Source organism: Lithobates pipiens, unplaced genomic scaffold, assembly GCF_037356315.1.
Source record: "Lithobates pipiens isolate NorthernLeopardFrog02 unplaced genomic scaffold, aLitPip1_a1.2 Scaffold_27, whole genome shotgun sequence".
NCBI classification, from domain to species: domain Eukaryota; kingdom Metazoa; phylum Chordata; class Amphibia; order Anura; family Ranidae; genus Lithobates; species Lithobates pipiens.
In genome coordinates, this window is record NW_027507788.1 from 146,979,355 (window position 1) to 147,003,461 (window position 24,107).

A 24,107-nucleotide genomic window follows, 5' to 3' on the forward strand; every position below is an offset into this window, starting at 1 on the left:
CACTTAGCCCTTGTACACACGGTCGGAGAATCCGTCAGAATGCATCTTATCAGACCGTGTCGTCAGATAATCCGTCTGTGTGTGGTATGCATCGGATTGATTCCGTCCGAATCTCCGTCCGACCCAATTTTCCAACATGTTGGAAATATTTCCCGACCAACTGGGCCAGACGGACCTAATCCGATCATGTGTAGAGCATTTTCATCGGACCAAGTGCCACGCATGCTCACATTCAAATTCCGACATGGAAGCGCTCGTTCAGGTAAAACTACTGCTCGTAAGCGATATAGCACATTCGTCACGCTGCAATGTTAAAAAATCATTCATCAAGCGCATTCTCTTGTTCTTTACAATGCTGCAAGAACCAAATTCTTTTGATGCTCATAGTCACACACACTTCTCCCGAAAGGATTTCATTACTCTTTTTTAACCATTTCAGCAATACAATTTTAGTTTAAGTCACATCTACACAATGTTTGTTTTTTTTGTTTATTTTTTGGATGTTTTTTTTTTTGGGGGGGGGGGGATTCCCTAAAAATCTCCTTTAAAGACACTGCTCATTTCTCCTTTTTTTTCACTTTTTATTTTTGGGTGTAAACTTACAACAACAACATTATTGTATTTTTTAGATTTTCTTTTTCTTTTTTAATCTACAGGAGGTTGTTTAGTGTTGTTACCCCTTGTTATTTAGTTCACTTTGTATTTTGGAAATGTACCTGCCTGCTCACAAATAAACTCTACTTTTTGAAGAAAAACACATTACACAAGTATTTCATCAAACAAAAATAAAATTTATTTTGTTTGCTCGAAAATAAAAATAGGAACGCAGCACTGGAGAAACTTCTTAACTTTGGTGCAGCCTTTGGCCCCCAGGGCAGACATGACTAAATGACATATAAAAAAATTGGTGGCCTGAGTCATACATATCTCAGGGAGAGAAGTCTGCTCCTGAAGTCCTAGAGAGCAGGAAATTCAGATGACATTTCTGTCCCCAGGATGGTGATCTTGAAGAGGCTGCATCTTCTGGCACACCAGACTCAACCCAGGCCATTGGTGGACCTCCTGGCTGCCACTTGCCACAGCCTCCCCCCGACTGAGGTCTTCCTGTGTATGAAAAGGGGACATAGTTCTAGTTTTTTGATCATCAATCACAACATTTTGTGCTCCTGGCTTTTGCTATTTGACTGTTACCAAATAGAACAGACTATCATTCTGACACCAGCATTTTTCTTTCCCGTCCCAATCATTTTTGGTCACTACTGTCTATTGAGATGTAAACCACTTTGAGAAATCTCAACTTACTGATCAATAAGAACATCTAGTTAACATCATTAAATATAACACAAGAAATATGTTCAACAATGCAATACCTGTCTCAAGCTGGGCGCCACCACATGGTGCTGCCTGGAAGGCCCAGGTTGGACATCAGAAGCCTCAGCTGGGGGTGAAGGATGCCTTGGAGGAAGCCTGGAGAGTGGTGGCCTGAGTAGTGGCCTGGGTACCCCCTGGTCTACCAGAAAATGCAGCCTGTCAAAGTGCACCATCCTGGGGTAATAAACAGAATCTGGATCTCCTGCTCTCAAGGACTCCAGGTGCTTCTTTCTCTCCCTGAAATATGTAAGCTTCATGGCCACAATTTTGCGATTCAGATATGTCATGTCTGCCGTGGGGACCCTGATCTGCACCAAAGCAAGAAGTTTCTCCAGTGCTGCGTTCCTCTTTGATCTGTCATAATAAAACTTGTTGTGGAACTGCCACAAGCAGGGCATCTCCATGTAGAGCTCGAGGAATAGCCCCATAAAGTTGGGATTGTTGAATGGGTCCATTTTGTCTGCAAGACACAACACAAGATAAACCCTCAAATACTAATAATGCAATTAAAATCCCTCCTAATCTTGTCCCAACAGCTGCCTAGATACAAGCAGTCTAGTCTAGTGAAGCACAAAGTTAAAAATGTTACCTTCGTTTCGACGTTCGCCGCATCCGTGACTCACACTCTTCTCCCAGATCGTACGGACGATACACATGTGTGACGTTTTATATACAGTGCGCATGCGTGAAACTCCGCCCGCCCCTGACGTTCTTTCCAGACTATTCCCTGCCAATTCGCTTCCCGCACAGTGGGGAGAGCACATGGCGGAGAGAACGCAGGTGGGCAATAATAGTTCCACTAACGAGGAGGAGGGTGAGGAAAGCCCGGAGCCTGAAACGTCCCGATCCAGGAAGACAAGATTTAAGGCCTCAAAGATGTCTTTTGGAGAGATGTTGGAGATGGTTGACATATTGAACAGGACCGACTATGATGGGAAGTATGGACCTTACCCAAACCCAAATATCAGAAAGGCCAAGATCATGAATAAAGTTGTGAAGAGTCTTCTGAAGAATTTTGGGGTACGCCGATCCAAGGATCAACTGAGAAAACGCTGGTCAGACCTGAAACTGAGGGAGCATGAGCAGTACCTAAGGATCAAGCGTGTTCTTAAAAAAAGTAAGTAGTTGTCGTGTGTTCATATGATTATTCTTGCTTGCATACATGCTCCATGTGCTTTGATTTCATGTTGTGCATTTTAAAATGGCCACTTTCAAGGTCATGGTTTCGTTCGTTCGTATGAAACATCATTCTGCAGGGAAGTATTCCAGCTTAACAAAGTGGCCCCAATAATGTTCTCACCTTGTAACTCGGCCCAAAAACACAATTGTACAACACTTCCAAGCAATGTTTCATATTCCTATTTATGCCCTCTGTGTGCTAATTAATCTTTGTTTACATTCTCATAGGGGAGAGAAGACTCGGCAAGTATGAGGACACCAGGGACCATGAGGACATCAGGGACCACACCCCTCCCAAAGAAGGGCAACTTCCAAAAGAAGAAACAGAGGAGCAGGAGCAGGAGGAGGAGGAAGAAGGAAAGATCGTGGAGGTTGGCCAAATTGTCACCACAACAGGTGAGTGTCGGAGAACACAGCTCCCGATAAGCTCATCAATGTATATCACCATATTTGGATTACATGGTGTGTTTGTTTTTTTTCTAGGTGATATGGAGGAAGATTCCAGTTTTACCAGTAAAAGTGCCCAGATCTTGATCGGGGAGATAATGGGGTGCAATAGGGATTTGGAAATTGTACAACAAAACATCAATGATGTTAAAAATAAAATGAAGAACATCATTGATGTTTTGGGGAGAGTGTAAAAATGAAAAAACTAGATAGGGTTTTATTTTTGCTTTTTAAAAAAAAAATGTTGTATTTTGCATAATTCCAAATTTGGAAGATGCACAGAGTGTGTAAACATGCGCTATCTCCCATCATGGGGGATCAATGTACATGTTTTGTGGAAAGTGTCTGAGATGAAGGGGTTGCAGCCCCAAAGCATGTACATTGATCCCCCATGATGGGAGATAGCACATGTTGACACACTGTGTGCATCTTCCAAATTTGTATTTTTCAGGGGTCACACCCCATGTGATGAAGGCAATATCAGCCCAGTTTGTACATACTCAGGTCTGATATTGTCTTCACTTTTCCAAGTTGAACTTTGTAAGTTCCTGTGTTCTGTATTTTACGGTTTGATACATGCCTGTTTACACGAAAAAACGAGTAAAAAAGAAATATGATTAAACTGGGTTTTGGTTACCCAAAATATCTTGGTTTGTTGTAAAAACCTTTACTAAACGCACATATGAATGTGCTTGTATTAAAAAGTTAAATTCTCAACAATGTGTGGCTTCCTTTTTCATTGGGATTAAAATGTATTTGTAGTGAAATTTGAGTTTGTGCTGAGAAGGAGTGTGATTTACTAAAGGCAACTCCACTTTGCACTCCAAGTGCAGTTTCAGGTGTACTTTTGCAGTGCACTTGTAGTGCATAGTGGATGTGCCTTTAGTAAAAAGCACCCATAGTGAGGTGTAAATTTGGACAATCATGCCATTTTCCTGCCAGGGTGCTGAAAATGAGCATGATTTAGATCAGTAATGCACTACACATTAGGTAACAAAAAGAATGTGTGTGTGTGTAGCAGACCCACAACATAATAAGATTAGCTGAAGAAGAGACTGTCCCCTCATCTCGCTCTGAACTTGGGTTTGCACTGTTGCTGAAAAAGGCACAACTTGACAAAAAATGCCAAAGTGGGAGGCCACAGTCTGCCATTCCTGTTGCGTTGAAGGACACTGTGTAGTGACACAATTTAAAAAACTAGTAATTTTACAAATCAACATTGCATGCAGATTAGACACTCACATTTTTGGACAAAATTAGTATAAAATTTTTTTAAATGAGTATTTAAAGCCTAAAGTATAAGGTCCCCTTATGAGAGTCCTAACCCCCCATCCCCCCATCTGATGGGCCCTTGCTAAAAAATGAGGGGGGATGTTTAGGAGAGGTAACCCTCTCCACTTGATTGAGAGCTGAATGCCTAAATAATGTGTGATACTTTGTGAAGCCCCTCCTTAGTTACACTATTGGCAGACCACCGGACAGGTAAGAAGTGTCATAATAACAAAATGGAAGCACATTTTGACATTCTGCTATTACATAGCAAGAAAATTAATGTGTTAAAAAAATCAAAATAGCATTTGAAAGTATTGAGGCCCTTACACTACATGCTTTGGTGAATTGTTCCATAAATGTTATCATGAAAAAGGTATTTAGAGTGTGTATTGGGTTGGGTCAAGTCATCAGATAGAAGATTGCTATCAGCTGAGGTAGCAGTTGGGGAGAGGGGGGTTCCTAATGAGTTTGGCACAACTCCAAAAAACAATAAAAAGGTCACTTTGCATGAATTGAAGCACACACATCACATTTGTATAGATTTTAGGGGGTGTTTACGGGAAAGCAATACTATGGAGCTGACAAAAGACATTGTCAAGTGACTAGACTATAGTTTTAGGGGCCAAGAAGAGCATGGTGGGGAAGTTAGTGAGGGAAATCCCCATGAGGACAAAGGGGCAGAGCATATGAATTAGAGAATATTGCAATGATGGTAATTAGGGAATGAGGAAAGAAATGCAAGACATTAGCAATCATTAAATACATAGAATGTGAGGTTTAAGGTTAAAAATTAGCATAATATAGTCCTTCAGCAGGAGCTGAATGATGGCAGAACAGGTCTCTGGAATAATGATCCCCAGAGCCTGGGGGGAGATGCCTGTAGAGAACATGAGGTCCTGAAGGCTTCTCCCTGTCGCCAAGTAGCGCAACGTGGCGATGAGCCTCTGCTCCGGAGTGATGGCTTGCTGCATGCAGGTATCCTGCCTGGTGATATAAGGGGACAGCAAAGCCAGCAGACAGTGAAAAACGGGGTCCGTCATCCTGAGAATAATCCAGAAATGATCAGGATTATTCTCGCGGATCTCACAGAGCAAAGGCATGTGGGAGAACTGGTGACGCTGGCGCAACCAATTCTTGGTCGTCCAAACATGTTTCATCTACGTACTCATCGTACAGTTTGTGCTGTGCAGGGGTTCTTACTTTGACTTTGACACAAGCCCTGTGTCCCTCAGCTCTAACTGTATGGGGATAAGACTGACTGGAGGAGAAGACCTATCGTTGTTTTTACTTAGTATGAACAAACGTTAGGTCTCTTCTCCCCTGACAGAACAGGGATTTGTGTGTTTACACACACAAATCCTCATGCTGGCTCTCATGCACGCGATCGCGTGTGGCCAGCGAAACTCGTGCTCGCCGGCTATGCGCATCAGGTCTCCCGCCATGCAGCAGCTCCTAAAGGGGATGACATACCTGTATGGGGTTTGTGCAGCCGTGCCATTCTGCCGCAGTAGATCTGCGTAAGGCTTCTGGCAAGTGGTTAAGGAAGTATCCACAGAAAGCCCATGTAACTGGGTGATAACACAGGAGCACAATTAGGGGGCAGGAAAACAATGATGCCACACTATAAAAGTAAGTGCCTGAACAAGGACCTTTGTGCCTGTATCATCACAGATTACAGTAATACCATGGATTGCTCCTGATGAGTACACACTATGTCTGTAAATTTAGTTTTTCCCTGAACTGTAGTTGAGTTTTGGGGTTAATTGTTCAAACTGATCCCAAAGCATAATTTAGGCTGGGCTGTATTGAGGTTCTGCCTGGTCATAGATGAGGTTCGCACCTGTGAGAGGCCTTAGAACGCAGTCTGGTTGGACACATTGGGTACCAATCAGTGGGCGCGTTTGTTCTGCTGTGTATTCCAGGAGAGGGTACTTAAGGTGCTGTCACATGGTTCTGGGTTCCGGTCCAGAAGTTGTTGCTGACTCCGTGGTCCTGGTCCTCCTGACCAGCCCCCAGAAGCCCTCATGGCCTGGGGTGTGGATCCATCCGTTTCCGAGCCTCAGAACTGACTAGTTTGAGGTGCAGTAACTGGAAGGAGGATTCTAAGGTGTTCCGTGCCGTCTCGAGTTTGGAGAGGCCCAGCAACTCTACATGCAACCAGGGGAGGACTCTTCAGTAAGAGGGCCACGCACAAGGCTGGCTGCTCGGTAACAGCCTGGAAGCTGAGCTGCCATGGACATTGATTGAATCCGCATTTCTTATGGTATCGCCGGACCGGCTGCAAGATCCTGGTACAGTAAGAAAAGTTCCTACGTCTATCCTTCCGTTTGCAACTAAGTTTTCAACCAAGTCTGTGTGAGAGACTTTGCAAGGCTAGAATTACTTGTTGGTTGCTAGGTCCAAGGTCAAGGATTTATTCACCAGTTAAAGAATCCAGTTGCGAGTGGCTATTCCCTGGATTGTATACAGAGAGACTTTTATTGAAGTTAGCAGTTCCAAGCACCTGAGCTAAACTTTATCCTTATACCCTCTATTCCCAACAAAGAGACATCGTTTTTTCAACTGTTTTTATGCAAAATAAAAATCCTAAAAAGGAACTCAAGTGTCAGTCTCTACAGTTACTGGGTTATCAACCCTGGGAACACGGATAACGAGTGACGAGCTGGTGGAGTTAATCGGTAAGCCCAGAAAAATTCAGCAGCTCCTTCGGGGGTCAGTGCTACACAAGCAATTTCAAAAAAAATAATCCTGACCGATTTGCGAGCGTTGTCTCATAAGACGAGTAGGATTCAAGCATCTGGGGTGTGCAGTACCGCAGCATGTGGCCAGAGGTGTGGGGGCGCCGGTGACGCTCAGAGACCACTTGGAGATGCTTGGAGTGGTCTTCGAGCATCTCTGAATGTTTCCAAGTGTCCTGTGGCACCCCCGCACCTCTCGCCACATGAGGTAGTGCATACACCAGCAGTGGCACTGAAAAGCATTTTCTGAGTTTCCATTGATTCCTATGGGGAAACTCCCTTTGATATACAAGTGCTTTGGATTACAAGCATGCTTTTGGAACAAATTATGCTCATAATCCAAGGTACTACTGTATTTTATTGAAAACTGCAAATAAATAAAATGAAAGCAACTACTGACATGATATTAGGATGTTAAAACATATTAAAACTTACTGTTGTAGATCTTTTAAAGGCCTATACTTCTAATGATTAATGATGGACGAACATCTAACTGGACAGTTCACAAACGCGATCGCGCAAACGCTCACAAATGTTCGCGAACTGCAGGTTTGTGGTGGGTCCCATTAATCTTAATGGCAGGTGGACATTAAAAACCTCCGGGTCATATTTGCAGCCACAAAATACTTACTAGCTGTGCACACATAGTCCCACAACATGGACACTGACATACCAGAAGTATTAAGCGAATCTGCGATTGACAATGACAAGCATTCTTTTTTTTATATGTGAAATTTCGTCAATTCAGGAGCGCATGAAGGCCATGGAGGAGAGGCAAGGAGAGGCCAGGCTATGAAGGGGGTGCAGGACATGATCCTGCTATTAGAAAAGTTGCCATAATTTTTTTTTTATAAGTTATTGTAGCGGGTATCCCAAATTTAGGGGTGACCTGAGCAATGGTTGGCTCGGGTCTTCTAATTGTTTGGACTCTGCCTTGCTGCTGTTTCACCTGGCGTGCAGTTCCCCTTAGGTGTATAGGTGGTGCTGACACTTGTACCCGGGGTTGCCCCACAGGTGATGGAGTGGCTATTGGGTGTCCTCTCTCGGCAGCCATGCAGTGGGTGTGGTCTACCCGCTGTGCATGCCGGAAGAGGGTACAAAAGGGGCAGACGCCATTGTTCTGGGCGTGAATACCCGGGGACCTGTACCCGGAGGAGTGCATGCCCTCGAGGGGGGATATGAGCATTGACTGTGGGGTCTCAGGCACCTTCAGCCCGAGGCTACGGAGTTCCAGGTAGGCCCAGTACATTTAAGTGGGTCTACAAAGCCAGAAAGGAAATCCAGGGAGCCCAGGTAAGGGCGACCGCTCTGACTAAGAGGAAGCCAGGGGAGAATCGGTCCCATAACAGGAGGCGAGTGATAAAGATTGCTGTCTCGGGAGAGGCCTGGTGACCTGTCGGAGGGAAGGATTCCTTGCTCCGCAGACTGCCTTTGCAGAATGCTGCTAGCCTGCTACCTAAAGAGGGATCTCCTTGACTTTGTCCTTGGAGGGGACTAAGTCACTGTTCGAGCTACATCCCGGCTGCTAGTGCCATTGGGTGACTATCTGGGTGAGCGGGACCGAGTGGCGATGAAGCCAAGAGTGTGCCTGAATCAGTTCTATCTGCTAACCCCTTTCTCTTTGCAACTCTCTGGTTGCTGAAGCATAAAAGGAAAATAAACTTGTGTTGGAGTTGAAGAGTGGTGTGGACATTGGCCTTCTTTGGGAAAGGTAAAGAATGATCTCATATCAGAAGTGACCAACACATCTTCAAACCGCCCTCTTCTTGCAGGCGCTGTTGGATTGGTACCCGCAACTGTTTCTCTGGGAGTGGAAAATCTTCTGCCAGCGCACGCAAAAGCAGAATGCAGCATTTTTCTAAGCATGGCCTGGAAGTGCTCCATTCTGACAGCCCTCTGTGATGGTAGTAACATTTCCGGCATTTTTTGATTGTACTGGGGGGTCTAAGTACGTTGCCACCCAATACTGGTCCTTGACCCTTATGCTTTTTATACGGGGGTCCCTCTTAAAACACTGGAGCATGAAGGCCCCCATTTGCACTAAACTGGAAGCAGTGTGGTGGGCTGGCTCCTGCTCATCATCCAAGATAATGTTGTCCTCGTTCTCCTCCCCCATCCATAGACAACAACAGGGATCCCAGAAAGGTTTAAAGCATGCTCTTCTTGCTCCCCCTCATCCGTCCCGGCACCATCCTCCTCTGACTCCTCTTCAGACTCCTGTTGTTGACTTGTCTCAGATAGAGTAGCCCCCCCGGGAATTCATCCAGCATTGCGACTTCCTCATCTTCCTTGATCAATGACACGACGCAATGCATGCTCCATAAAGAAATCGTAAGGTACGATGTCACTGATGGCGCCATGGCTGCGACTGACCAGTTTGGTGATCTCATCAAATGGCCACAGAAATCTGCATGCATCGCACATAAGCAGCTACTGGCGCAGTGGAAAAAAAACAAGCTCCCCAGAACCTGTTCTGCCACAGAGTTCGTACAAGTAGTAGTTAACTGCACGTTTCTGCTGGAGCAGCCTATCAAACATATGGAAGGTTGAGTTCCATTGCGTCAGGCAGTCACAAATAAGACGTCTGACCGGCAGATTGTGTCACCGCTGAATGTCAGCAAGGCGAGCCATGGCCGTGCAAGATTTTCTGAAATGGGCCGAGATTTTCCTTGCCTGCCGCAAGACATCCTAGACCCCAGGGTATTTGAAAACTAATTGCTGCACGACCAAGTTTAAGACACGTGCCATGCATGGCATGTGTGTAATTTTGCCCTGTTTCAAAGCGCTAAGCAGATTGGCACCGTTGTCGCACACCACTTTACCAACTGTCAAATTGAGCATGTTAGCCACTGATCTGCCTGTGAACGCAAAGCTGAAAGGAGTGCAGGGCCAGTGTGGCTCTTGGCTTCCAGGTACAACAGACTCAGCACAGCATGGCAACCTCTTATCTGGCATGTCGAATAGGTTCTGGGGATCTTGGGTGGCGCAGCGGAAGAGATGGTAGCAGCAGAAAAGGAGGAGTCAGCCAAGGAGGAGAGGGAGGATGGAGTAGGAGGAGGAGAAGAAGAGGCAGGCCTGGATGCAATCTGTGGCGGTAAAACCAAATCAACACGGGTGCCACGGGTTACATGCTTGACGGCCGTCAGAAGGTTCGCCCAGTGGGCAGTAAAAGTTATATACCTTCCCTGCACGTGTTTGCTAGACCACGTGTCTGTGGTCAGATGTATCTTGGCATCAACACTGTGTGCCAGAGATACGTTCACTTGCCGCTGAACAAGGCCATATAGCTCTGGGATGCCCTTCTGTGAGAAATATTTCCTTCCTGGGACCTTCCATTGTGGGGCTCCAATGGCCACAAATTGTCGAAAGGCCTCCGAGTCCACCAGTTTATATGGCAGTAGTTGGCGGGCTATCAGTTCTGACAAGCCAGTGGTCAACCGTTGGGAAAGAGGGTTATCCGGCGTCATCATTTTTTTACGCTCAAACATTTGGCCCACAGAAGCCTGCCTTTTTACAGAAAAATGTGAGGCTGGCATGATGGAAGGTGGAGGACAATTGTGAGGAGAGAGGAGAAGCAGAAGTAGAAGAGGCTGGACGGTGAGAGCCTGGAGTGTGGCTTTGTGGGTTCTGACGGCGTTGCTCCCACTGGACTCGAGAATGGGAGTTCATGTGCCTTCTTAAGGCGGTCGTCCCTAGGTGAGTGTTGGGCTTACCACGACATATGCATTGACTGCAAAGGCTGCAGATGGCAACACTATTGTCAGCAGTGGACACGTTAAAAAAAGCCCACACTGCAGAGCCATGTGCCGGCGTCCTGGGAGCACCAGATGTGACCGTACATGGTTGATGGCTCGCTCCTGATACATTAGCAGTCTGGTTTGTCCCTCCTGTGCAATGTAAGTTCCGCCTGCTTCTCCCTATCTGCTGGTCCATCTCTCCCTCCGAACTCCCCTCCTCTTCCTCTCTTGTGGGCACCCACGTGACATCACTAGACATGTTATCATTGACGTCACCTTCCCCACCACTATAATTAGAGATCTTGGAGTAGGCAGCAACAGTGGGGAACAACCTCCATGGGCTGATCTGGGCACTGTCGTCAGACTGCTGAGTGGCGTTTGTTGCTACCTCCTTTTCCTGATCCAATGTCAAGAATGGCTGGGCATCGGAAATGTCTTGTGATGGATTGTAAAATAATTCCTGTGACTCAAGCGGAGGGTATATGGAGGTGGTGGTGTTGGTGGTAGTGTCTTTGGGGGTGCACACAGCAGAGAGTGAAGAGGGTGCAGATAGAGAGGATGAGGAGGGTGCAGAAGAGTAAGGCTGAGTGAGCCACTCAACCAAGTCTGGTGCGTCCTTTGACCTAATCGAACGCACCTTCTGCAACATCCCAGTTTGGCTCAAGCCTGGTGCTCCTGCCCTACCCCTGCGGAAGGGCCTGCCTCTTCCTCTGCCTGTCATTTTTAAAATGACCCTGTGACAAAAGTCTCTAGAGAAGTGCAGTATATGTGGAAGAAGGTATATAACACCCCGCTTCAATCTGTAGTTTTTGGTCTATCACACCAGTTATAATACTTTTTTCTAATTGTGTTTGTCACTCTTTGTAGTATCGCTGCAGAACCGCTCAGCAGTCACAATGCTGCACAGTAGAAATGCACTATAATATGCTTTCTATATTTGAAGGTATTTTATACGTGTATTACACCCCTATATAATGCACACCTAATAGTACACCTATGCCAGTCCATAAAAGGACTTTTGTGGACCTATATTAGTTAGCGATTTGTGTAGCTACAGTCTGTCTCTGCGACACACAGCAACCTCTCCCTACACTGACAAAAGAGCTGCAGAACCGCTCAGCAGTCACAATGCCGCACAGTAGAAATGCACTATACTATGCTTTCTATATTTGAAAGTATTTTATACGTGTATTACACCCCTATATAATGCACACCTAATAGTACACCTATAGCAGTCCTTCAAAGAACTTTTGTGGACCTATATTAGTTAGCGATCTGTGTAGCTACAGTCTGTCCCTGCGACATACAGCAACCTCTTCCTACACTGACAAAAGAGCTGCAGAACCGCTCAGCAGTCACAATGCTGCACAGTAGAAATACACTATAATATGCTTTCTATATTTGAAAGTATTTTATTCATGTATTACACCCCTATATTCTGCATACCAAACAATATTACACCTATATCAGTCCTTAAAAGGACTTTTGTGGACCTAATAGCTAGTGATTACAGACTGTCCCTGCTCCACACAGCAACCTCTCCCTACAATGACAAAAGACAGAATGTAAAATGGCAGCCAGATCTATTTATAAGGTAGGGGGTATGTCCATGTGCTGAAAGGTCTCAATTGGCTGGCCTGTACCACATGATGGATGTGTCATGGGTCAAAGTTCTTCACAATGTAAAAGCGCCATATGTCTGCCGGTTTGGCGAATAGCGAACACGCAAAGTTCGCTCTGAACCGACCGTGGGGCGAACTGCAAGGCCATCTCTACTAATGATATTAAATGATAACATTAGAGGTATAGCACAGAAAAGGATAATCAGACATGTCCACCCCATCTGCTTTTATGTCAGGGGTTAAAAATAAACACATCAGCCATCCATTCATCAAAGTGATTCTCTTACAGCAAATCCCATCCAAATATGCCTCCCCCGCCCTGTCTTATTAGTACAAGAGGCTTCAGCTCCTCTGACGCTGGTTGCTAGACTACATTTCCCGTGGTGCAACATCATGAAAGTGTCTATTCTGCAAAAGCATTAAGAGAACAAAATGCAAGAGGAAGGAGCTAATTTCTATGGCAGTCAGAAGAGAGGACATGGAAACAAGGAAAGGACAATCATGTCATCTTGCCAGCAGATGGGCAGACAAAGCTCTGATAAAGCCCTCCCCAGCAGCACACCAATATCAGGGCAGTGAATCAGCAGTCTATGGTGCATTGTGCCAAGAGGCTTTCTATAGCATCACAAAACTGCTTCTTCAACACCCCTCAGCTCTGTCCTCAGGGATATACTGTATTACTGATTTTAAGCCGCTAAGCTAATTCTTTTTATGCAGCACTCCAGTGACAAGCAATGATCTGGATAGGAATATGGTTAAGGTAAAAAAGGAAGCTGGATCATTCAACATGCAATTGAGCCAGAGAATAGCTGTAGACAGATACTATCATTAAAGCCTTAAAGAGTTCTGCTTAAAAAAAAAATAATAATTAAAAGTCAGCAGCTACAAATACTGCAGCTGCTGACTTTTAATAATCGGACACTTACCTGTCCCAGGGTCCAGCGATGTGAGGGGGGGGTGCGGGCTTTAAGTTCACTTATTTTGCAATGGGGGCAGTAATAGGACGTTGTCGATGCCAGTGTAGAGCGTCCCTGCAGCAGCCACTGGTAATGATGGCTTCTCTGTTAGGCCACAACTCTTAAAGTAGAAATATGGGCAAATCTTTTTTTTAATTTTGAACAAGGGATGGTTATATATAACCCCTGTCAGGTTTTTTTTATCGCCATCTGTATCCAAACAGGAGGTGAGAGGAAATCCCTGTAAATGAAGGGAAATCCTTGGTGACTCCCAGGTCACCAGAGCTACTGTCCCCATTGGAAGATTTCCCCACTATTACTTTTCTGGGGACAACCCAAAATGTAGAATTTTCTTTTACTTTCAATGATAATGGTAGATTGGACAAATGGAGAGGGTGAATCTCCTTAATGGGGGCACAGACAGCAATACAAACTGACAAGAGTTCTAAAGTCTTTAAAGTGTTTTGCCTTTAGTTATACTTTAAAGCAGCTCAAGCCCCACTGACCCACCTACAGTAGTAGGTTGGAGCTTCTCACACCTGTGTAGCCTAAGCATACCTCCCAACTGTCCCTGATTTCGAGGGACTGTGCCTGATTTGGAGCAATGTCCCTCTGTCCCTCATTCGTCCCCATTTGTCCCTCATTTTGGTCTGATCTATATAGTTGTATATAAAATGCATTTTTTATCTTTCAAAAAGTGTTTCCCAGTGCTCAACCTTTCATGCCATTTCTAAATTGCTGCATTTGTACATTTTAAAAGCCAATATGAAGGAATAGTAGTGGTAAAAAAAAAAGCCCTTGTGGATTGAATTACATTTTTTGGGGGTTATTTCTCCTTTAACGGGGTGTGGCAGGAGGCGTACCCTCTACCTACATACATTTGCTAGTAGGTGTCCCTCATTCCCATCTCAAAATGTTGGGAGGTATGCCTAAGCATTAGTATGCTTCCACTCTATGACAGTGCTCAAATAGTAGGCCAAGTAACCAGTGGTAGATTAAATTATTGTATTAAAGCAATGCAGTTAAAGTGATACTAAACACACACTTTCCCTTCTTTTTCTGTATGTGAATAATAGCACTGTATTATTTTTTTTTTAATTTATATAATCTTTATTTATTTTCATAATAATTTTTCCATTCACAAACTTTATACAATTAAACACTCCATTTTCCACATTCCCCCCCCCCCTTCACGTACATAACAGGAAGAAGCAGTGGGCCCCTCATACACAAACTGTGACCGTGTTACTCTCTATAACTCTAACTTCTTATCACCTATACCACATGTTCTCTCTCTCCTTCCTCCCTCCAGTCACCATTCTCTCCCAATCTTTATACTGTGTATCCCAACTTATCTAACCATGGTTTCCACATTTTGTTAAATTCCCTAAAATTCCCTCTCCTTACATATACTACTTTTTCCTTCCAGATCGTCTCTGTTATTAGTTGTCTCCACTCCGCTACCGATGGGGGTTTTTTTGCCTGCCACCTTTGCGCTATTAACTTCCTTGCCTGGAACATACATCTCATTACTGCTTTATTTATACAAGCCGGCCCTCTTATTCCCTCATTCAGGCCCAATAAGCACATTCTGGGGTTCCCATCAACCGACACTCCAAATGTTTCATTCAAATCAGCAATAACTTCTGACCAGTAACGGAACAGTTTAGGGCACCTCCAGAACATGTGCATCAAATCCCCTGTCGCCTGGCATCTCGGGCATCCGTCATCTTCCCTTCGCCTAAACCTGTATAGCCTCTTCGGTGTATAATAGGCTCTATGTAGCAGCATTAGATGTGACACCCTCTGGGCTGGCGAGACAGATATCAAATGTCCTCCCTCCAGTATCCTCATCCACTGCTCATCTGAGAATGTTCCTACTTCCTCCTCCCATTTTATTTTACTTTTAAGTTTATCTGGGGTTTCTATGCTCCCTTCACAAATATATGGATATATTTCTGCTATAAACCCTTTTGCACTATCTTCAGATCTCAATCTATTATAGATGGGGGATTTGCTCCACACTGGCCCCGATGTACCAAATTGTTTCGATAATGCATGTCTGATTTGTAAATATTTATAAAACGAGTGTTTTGGTAGATCATATTCCATTCTCAGTGCATTAAATGTTTTTATTATATTTCCTTCATACAACTGGGCCAGTCTGTCAATCCCCCTACTTTCCCAATCTTTGTGCCTCTCTATCATTCCCATTTCCTGTAGGTTCAGGTTATTCCATAATGGGGTTTCTTTGGTCATCCCTTCCAGACCCTTTATTGCTTTTACTGCCTTCCATACTTTTAGAGCAAGTTTTATTGTGGGGGTTCTATAGGGGAATGAGTTTGCCTCCAAGGCACTGTATTATTTTAATAAAAAAACAAACAAAACATCTAAGTACCTTCTTTCCTAATCAATATACAGCTGTCACATGACCCAGATCTTTCCCAGCCTGTCTGCAGGGAAACATAAGCAGGAGTTTCTAGTTCTCTGCTGCTGGTCACATGTTGAAAAATAAAAAAAACAGCCTCTGGGATTACAGGGTAAAAATAAATAAATAATATCAATAAACTGTTTTAAATTGTCATACAAATAGATATTTGAATTCAAATATTTATTCTTTTTTGCCAATAACATGGTGTGGGTGGATTTCTGCCTGTCACAGGCTGTGTCATGCCCCTCTAGCCCGTGTCTTAGAATAATAGAGAGTCTCCATTAATTTAAAAAATGAATCTCCTTTGATCTAAACCATTCCATAGAAGCTCTGGCTGTATATTTAGCGATTGTTCCTGCTGGAAGGTGAACTTCCACCCCAGTCTCAAGCCTTTTGCAGATTCTAACAGGTTTTCTTCTAAGTTTGCCCTGTATTTGGCTCCATCCATCTTCCCATCAACTCTGATCAGCTTCCCTGTCCCTGCTGAAGAAAAGGGTCCTCACAACATGATGCTGTCACCAACATGTTTCACGGTGGGGGTAGTGTATTTGGGGTGATGTGCATTGTTCGTTTTGCTTTTAGACCAAAAAAGTTAAATTTTGTTCTCATCAGATCAGAGTAACTTCTTCCACATGTTTGTTGTGTCCCCCACATGACTACTCACAAACTACCAACGGGGCTTCTTATGACTTTCAACAATGGCTTTCTTCATGCTAATCTTCCATAAAGGTCAGATTTGTGGAGTGCACAACTAATAGTTGTCCTGTGGACAGATCCTCCCACCTGACCTGTGGATATCTGCAGCCCCTCCAGAATTACCATGGGTCTCTTGGCTGCTTCTCTGGTTAATGCTGTCTTTATCAGTTTAGGTGGATGGCCATGTCTTGGTAGGTTTGCAGTTGTGCCATACTCTTTGCATTTTCAGATGATGGATTGAACAGTGCTCCGTGAGATGCTCAAAGCTTGGGATATTATTTTATAACCCAACCCTGTTTTAAACTTCTCCACAACTTTTTTTTTTTTATGATGTGGGTTTTATTGACACTTTAAACAATGCATAAGTCAAACAATGAACTGTTACTATTTTTTAAAATCTTTTTATTTATTATCTTAATAACAACAACAGACAAAACCAAACAAAACAACACATAATGCACATTGGACCAAAATATTAATACATATTCAGGATCCAATCACATTGCATAGCAGCCATTAAATCAAATATAGAAAATAAAAAGAATAAAGTATTGACAAAAAAGTATTTTAACTGGGCTGTGGCCTAAGGCACACTATTTGTCAAATTAGATATCAATCCACGCCTAGTATAACAAAACTTTAGTCCCTTCTATCCACAGTGGCTCAGAGTCCCCAATTTAAAATTACCTGTATTATAATTGATAACCCCCATGGGCATTAAATGCCGTATACGGCTTATCCAGCCACTTTTCCCAGACTTTATCATACTTACTAGGTCAGCCCCTATTCATATAGGTGTCTCTATACAATGGGAGATTATTATTTTTACCAATTGTTTCCAATATAGAAACATAGGAGAAGAGGGCTTCTTCCAATGTAAAGCAATAGCTTTTCTTGCATAAAATAGTGTAATATTAGCAAACAGTCGCTCAGACACTGTAGGGAGAATATGAACTGTTACCATTACCAATAATGTCAGTACTCTCTCTTTCACAGTGTCTCTGGGTACCTTAACCTGTACCTTTTTGTAGTTGATGGACAGGATTTCTGCCACTGCTGAGATCGGCAATTGATACAGTATACACACCCTTTAACAACAACTGCTCAACCACACCAGCAGAAATGCCCCTCATCAAGCTACCAGTCGGAGAGACCTCTTGCATGCCAGTCATCTCTGACAGTTCACCTGAATCCTTTCCATACACAATAGTATCTGGAAGCACTCCAGCAGGGAACTGTGAGACAACTTTCCAAGCTGCACTGTATCAAATGGTTCCAGGTTTGACAAACCATAACCAGCAGTCTGTAATACCTCACTCCTTACAGTGGTACTCTGCAGTACCAGCTCCTCCAAACGAAGAGGCGACACCCAGGTATACAACTGTGTGTCTTTAAGAATTCCAGTATTTCAAGTAATACATTGGTCACATCAAGACACCCCAAATCTATATTCAAGACATTCTTAGGACCTTTTCCCTGTTAGGGACATGGAGGGGTTCATTCACTGAGGTTCGAGAGGCTGAGACATTTAAAGGGACTTCCACCCCATTGGAGAGTTTGTCTCACTCTCATCCTCTCTAGTTTAGTGTCAGTGAGCCTCTCCAAGTCATTTTCAGTGCCACTGATATTGTGTCTCTACACATCAGTATTCCTTTGCCGGTGTCCTATCATATAAGGTCCTCCATTAGATAGTGTCCACTGCGTACTGCGCATGCGCAGTACACAGCAACACAGATTCCGAAAATTGCCGAGGATGAACGGCGCCTGCGCCGTGAGTCCAGGTTCTATCCCCACTATCCAAGTGAACATAGAGTAGGAATACAAAAGAGCCGAGCCCGAAGCGTGGCGAGCGAAGCTCGCCCGCGAGGGGCCCTCTAATATTCACAACCCAATGTCCGCTTGGATGGTGGGGCTACCACCTCCACTCACGGCATAGGCGCCGTTCAGCTTCGGACATTTTCCGAAGCTTCGTCTGCTCCGTACTGCGCATGCACAGTACGGGGCGGACACTATATAATGGCCGGACACTATATGGCAGAACACCGGACTGTGGACAAAATACTGTCTGTGCACTCACCCTTTTTTGGCCCTTCCATCTGGAGAGGGTTAACCCCTACAGAAGCCATTGCACCCTCAGCTATTGGCTATTCTGCAGGCCCCCCCACTGGGAACAACAGCTGTAATATCCAACCCACGGTTAACCATAGAAAACCTGGTCCAGTATTGCGAACAACCTTTGTACCAAACAGCCCAGTCTGTTGTGTTCCAATCACGAGTGCTCCGCAGCACCTGCCCAAGGGCTCAACAGCAGGTGCATTGTGCCTATCACTTTTACTCACATCAAATTGAGATAATACATTTTTAATCCAGGGAGGGTAAAATACTCCAATTTTACCAGCTTTCTCTGGTGGTGCTTCACCAATCTTTACTTTTAACTCTAGCAGGCTGAATTAACCCCTTATTAACAGGTTTACATTTAGTTTTAATGGATTATAACCACACACTCTCACTGTATGGTGCAGTGCCACTCTGTTCCACCCCATTAGCATCAGAGCTGACCTGGACAGCCTCTGGCTCCAACAAACAGAGTTTTTCAGAGATTTCCAGGGACATCTTTGCTGCTCTGTCTATGGTTCCTATGGGGGACAATTCACTTTAATCACCATAATTAATGTAGCACCCCCCTGGGTCTTCTAAAGCCAGGGTGCAACCTTCAGAGGCAGGGAGTGAGCTAGCATTTACCCCAGGGCTGAGCCATGGCTATAATGGGGAGTTTTGAGCAGCAATTGGGAACCAGTCACTTTTAATCTTTTAAAAGTTTTAATGTAGAACTTGGAAGAGGATAGTAGGAGAGAGAGTTAAGGGTAATAGGTACCAGTAGCAGATCACTTACAGACTCCGGGGATCTAGAAAAAGTAGAGCTTTACAGTACCAGGACCTTTAAGCCAACCCAGCAATACTGCAAACAAGTTTTCAGATGTAGAACAAAATCCAGCTTCAAAGTATCAGAACATTTAAGCTGAACTGGCTTCAAGCAAGTCACCAGGCCCTTCTGAGAAACCAGCCTTCATCCTGGCTCTCTCCAGCAAGGGTCCTCCCCTAAGTCTTTTCACCTTGGCTTGGCTTCTTCCACACTGGTCAAGACAGCCTAAGGGCCACCTCAGCATTAGTAGGCCCCAGACAGGCTCTCCCAGAATGCACCAGTGGGCATGAATCTCCTACTGGGCTGGCTGGAAAAATATAAATATTCATAACTCAGTCTAGTTGTATTATCTCATACTGGCCTGTGGTACCAGTGACACCTACTGACAACAGTGAGAAATGCACAACCTAATTGAGCTTAGGGAAAGAACAGATAAAAACTGTACAGTCTGAGCTGCCTACAGCCCAGCCAAAACAAAGTTTGCATTATAGCCCCAGTTTAAGACCAGGGTGCTACATTAAGAAACACACCAACAGTATCATTAGCTTTAGCAGCTGCCCTTGCCCATTGCAAACTGGAGCCTGTGATCTGATTATCACACAGCCCTTCCTCTTGAAAGGGATACTATTGCCTGCCAGGGCAGCTTCATAGTTGTCCTGGGAATTCTCAAGGCCCAACACTGTGGGTTTGTGGCTGACCCCTAGTACATCTGTCACACAGCACTCTGCTGGATTATCTCAGGTACACACAGAGAACACATACCCTTATCATTCTTTAGCATCGCTGAGGGTTTAGCTTTAATCCATGCCTCCCCACTACACAGGGTGCTGCACAGTAGCAAGCCCCTCTTCACACATACAGCAGGTCTCCCAACTGGGTTCATACCGACTTCACAGAGGTGTGTCCCATAGCCAATCTCTTTCACATTTATAATGGCAACAGTCTTATGCTTCCCTTTGGCAAGTGTTGCAATCTTCAGTTGAGACTGCTGTCTCTCCTCTGCTGCATTTTCATGGGCTAATTCCTCTATGCAGTTATGGGGTGAAATTACAGCCTTTCTGTGTTCTCTAACACCCCCTGCAGACCAAACAGGTTTCCTGTTGCCAGTGGTAACATCTAACCCAGACACTTGGTCATTTCCCTTGCTGGATGCTGTTCCTTTTCTTTGGGCTGGTCACATTACACAAGCAGCCATAATGTGAAAGTACAGGTTTCTCATGCTCTCTGGTACCCCCTGCAGACCACACAAACGTTTTGCCATTGTTGCCAGGGGTGACAGCAGAACCCAGGGCAAGTACAGTGACTAACAATCATACTTTCCTGAGTCACTCATCTGGTGCTTTGGCTTCTTGGACATGCCAGATGCTCTCTTTCAATAAGATCCTAGTTTTGTACTAGTGATAATCATCCCAGCTGGGGCTCCTCTGATAGTAGGTTAACTTGAACCGTCTCAGTATTTCAGACTGTAGCAACTCTAACCACTGGTCCCTAGGCCGTGCCCTTCATTTAGCAGCTCTTTTTTAATGCTGTCAGTAAGTCATTGTTTCCCTCAGTAGGCAGCATGGGCTGCATGTAGTTAGATGCCACTATCTCAACTTTTGCTCTATGCCCCACACTTTGTCCAGGATCCATTTGAACCAATCAATTAACTCAGTGGTAAAAGCATCTTCAGTGAGTCCATGCAAGTCCGAATTGTGCTTTGGGACTAACCAGCCCACTTTTATTTAACAAAATTAAAACTCAACAGGAAAAATAGCTGCCAATGCAGAGGTTTCCATTGTCAAAACACAAAACGAAAATTGTCTCCCTCTTTAACAGCTTCACTGCTTAGGCTTTAAACTTTGGCTCTGGGCTGGTCCCTCAAACCATCTCACACAGTACTTTTATGTTTCTGCATCCCTCTCTCAGCTCTCCTGGCTCTCTTGGCTCTCAATAGGGACTGTCTCCTAATGGGAGCCCTAAACTATGCCCAACTTCTTCATTCTAAGGGCTGTGCACACCTGCACTCACAGCTTGCCTGTCTCCTGCAAGACTTGGACACTGGGTTGGCGATTTATTTCCTCCCAAAACTCCTAAAAATCTCCAAACTCCAGGGCCCAGTCTGGGAATACCAAAACCCGAAGAAAGTTTAAAAGTCACTATTCTGACTCCAACTGTTGTAATAGTGACTTATCCCTTGCTGAGACCTCTATGCCTGGCCTGTATAAGCAGATGTAATCACAGCGGGCAGTCTTTATCAGATAGCTTGAACTCACCAGACACAGTTTCTTCCATAATCACAGGTTTTATTGCAAGCGGCAGGTATAGTTGACAACAAAATGTGGCAGATGATTGAAAGACAATATCTGCAGGTCAAAACATGGTAATGTGTTCCAGGATGCGAGCAGATTGCATGCGGCCTGTACAGAAGTGGCAATCTCTGTTCTTCCAAAGCAGTGAAGGAACAGGAAAAGGAAATACATCATAATGTGGGAGGGGACACATATAATAAACAGAAAAAGATAGTGCTACAACCAAAATAACCACAAGATGGCAGTATAATAACCAATTATATAAACAGTAACATAACTATACATAGCATTACATTTTACACAACTAGTGTAACAGCACACTCCCCGTCTGGTATTGTAAATAACACTATGCTACATTATAACGGTAATTACGCAATGCAAATAAACAATGGTGCAATTTTAAATTGTCTTTAAGACCTGAAAGACAAAAAAGATACATATATATGTGCAACAATAATAACTGCAATAAGGCATCAAGAAGTGTCACCTAAAGTTCAAGGCACATTCTTCTAGTGGTAGAAACTGGATCCAACAAACCCAGGTAAGTATGTTCAGTCTCCAAAAGGCAAGAGTAGAACAAGTCCTGTGATGGGTCTGAGGAAAGTCTTCACAGTTCCTTGTCTGGCAACCTTCACCCTCTCTCTACCTTATGTACCATACCATCATCACCAGGAATGGTATTATAATGAGCCCCATTGGGCCATTTGATTCTTTCTGCTTGCTGGTCTTTAAGGAGAACAAGATCTCCAACTTAAAGATTAGGGTTCAGATGTTGCCATTTTCTGCGTCCTTGCAGAAGAGAAAGACACTCCATCTTCCAATGATTCCAGAAGCAGTTGGCGAGGTGTTGTACTCGCTTCTGTTGTTCACAGTAGAAGTTTTCTGCTTTAAAGTCTCCAGGTGGAACAGGAACAGACCCAAGCTTCTAGGTAAGAAGAGTGGCTGGGGTAAAGATGGTTGGGGACTCTGGATCTGTAGACACTGTAATAAGTGGTCTTGAATTGATTATGGCAGACACTTTTGCCAGAAAGGTGGTTAAATTCTCATGAGTAAGACTTGTGGAGTTCAAGTCCATTAACATAGAGTCCATTATCCTATGTGTAATGCTTATCATTCTCTCCCATGAGCCACCCATGTGGGAAGAATGAGGAGGATTGAAAGTACATGTACAGCCCTTTTCAGTTAAAAAGTCTTGGATTGGCTTAGAGTCAAGCTGTAACTCTCAGCAGCCTCCAGTAAAGTTGGTTCCACAGTCAGATCTTAATGACTTCACTGGCCCTCTGATGGCAAGGAATTGCCTTAGCGCATTATTTATAACTCAAAGCATCCATGGATTCTATAACTTCAATGTGCAAGCACACTCATGCAGGTGAAGAGCACTGCCCATTGTTTGCTATTTGCTTGGCCACCTTGGGTTCTGCGTGTTATTACCATTCATGGCCCAAAAACATTTAGACCAAAGTGAGTGAAAGGTGGGTCAGTATTTAATCTGTCAGCTGGCAAATCTGACATTTGCTGTTGCTGATGTTTCCCTCCTAATCGGCAGCATTGTATTCAGTTGTGTAGTATAGTTGAAATCTGTCTTTTTGCTCCAACAATCCAAAGGCCTGCAGCTCTTATAGCACCCTCTGTGAAATGTCTACCTTGGTGCTTAACCCTTTCCTGGTAGTGCCATATGAGCAAGGTGGAGAGGTGATGATGACCAGGTATTATGAGAGTATTTTGTCCCTGCTCTCCCAACTTGGCCTTGCTCAAAATGTCCACCAACCCTTAGCTGTCAATGAATGGATTCAGGTTGGCAATTGGACTGATTTTTGGACTGTCCTGCTTGTCACACATTTCATTTCTGTGCTAAAGACATTTTGTTGTTCACTGCATATTATGATCAGTTCACTTTCAGCAATGTCCTTTGCAGAAAGAGGTTTTTGGCATAAGTGCCAGCCTTGACATTCAGAATCATTGGGCTTTGTGTGATAGCAGTGAGCAATATGGACTAACCTTGCAATAAGTCAAGTCTTGTCCACTTGGAGAAATGTTCAGAATTCAAGATGAATCTTTATTCAGATCTGGTGACAAGAGTCTTAACTTCAGTCCGAATCTCTGGATCGTTGTCAGGATCTAGAAGACTGAAGACCTCAGGTGTAGTTTCTTCTGTATGATCCAGCAGGAATTCAGGTCCTGTTAACCAAGAAGAATTTGCAAAGACACTTGCAGACATAGGTCTGGTGGCATAATCTGCAGGGTTAAGTTCCAAAGGAACATGATGTCATTGTTCAGGCCTTGAGGATTTTCTGATTCTTTCTACACAATTGCTGACATAGACATAGAAGCGTTTTGTCCGATTGTATATTTGAATGTCTAGCTCACGCAGTATAAAATCTGCAATTTCTACAGCTAGCACAGTCCCACAAAGTTTAAGCCTGGGATAAGTGTGCTTGGGCTTA